We start from the raw sequence: 1,133 nt of genomic DNA, 5'->3' as shown, positions 1-1,133 counted from the left end.
GTGAGTCGTCTGTGTGGGTTGTGTGGGGGTGTGGTGGGCGGAAGTAGGTTGTGGGGTGTGTGGCCATGTGGGCCAAGTGAGCTATGTGGCCAAGTTGGCTAAGTGGCCAAGTGAGCTATGTGGCCAAGTTGGCTAAGTGGCCAAGTGAGCTATGTGGCCAAGTTGGCTAAGTGGCCAAGTGAGCTATGTGGCCAAGTTGGCTAAGTGGCCAAGTGAGCTATGTGGCCAAGTTGGCTAAGTGGCCAAGTGAGCTATGTGGCCAAGTTGGCTAAGTGGCCAAGTGAGCTATGTGGCCAAGTTGGCTAAGTGGCCAAGTGAGCTATGTGGCCAAGTTGGCTAAGTGGCCAAGTGAGTATGTGGCCAAGTTGGCTAAGTGGCCAAGTGAGCTATGTGGCCAAGTTGGCTAAGTGGCCAAGTGAGCTATGTGGCCAAGTTGGCTAAGTGGCCAAGTGAGCTATGTGGCCAAGTTGGCTAAGTGGCCAAGTGAGCTATGTGGCCAAGTTGGCTAAGTGGCCAAGTGAGCTATGTGGCCAAGTTGGCTAAGTGGCCAATTGAGCTATGTGGCCAAGTTGGCTAAGTGGCCAAGTGAGCTATGTGGCCAAGTTGGCTAAGTGGCCAAGTGAGCTATGTGGCCAAGTTGGCTAAGTGGCCAAGTGAGCTATGTGGCCAAGTTGGCTAAGTGGCCAAGTGAGCTATGTGGCCAAGTTGGCTAAGTGGCCAAGTGAGCTATGTGGCCAAGTTGGCTAAGTGACCAAGTGAACTATGTGGCCAAATTGGGCTAAGTTACCAAGTGAACTATGTGGCCAAGTTGGCTAAGTGGCCAAGTGAGCTATGTGGACAATTGGGCTAAGTGGCCAAGTGGACTAAATGGCCAAGTGGGCTTTGTGGCCAAATGGGGTAAATGGCTCAGTAGGCTCTGTGGTCAAGTAGGCTAAGTTGCCAAGATACAAAAACGTATTTCGTTTTATGGTCAAATAGACACAAGTATGGGTTAAATACAATAATTGAAAATGCCAGGTTAAAGACTTCAAAAAGAAACTGGTACTCCGGATTTCGTAACTAATACAGTGTAGCCAAGGGTGGCCCTCTTGATCAGGCATGAACCACGTTACAAATCACACACGCACTGAAGT

The sequence above is a fragment of the Physella acuta genome, unplaced genomic scaffold (assembly GCF_028476545.2).
Source record: "Physella acuta isolate Inbredline_101_S28 unplaced genomic scaffold, ASM2847654v3 ptg000668l, whole genome shotgun sequence".
Taxonomy (NCBI): domain Eukaryota; kingdom Metazoa; phylum Mollusca; class Gastropoda; family Physidae; genus Physella; species Physella acuta.
The sequence above is the reverse complement of the archived record's forward strand: the minus strand, read 5'-3'. Positions refer to the sequence as shown.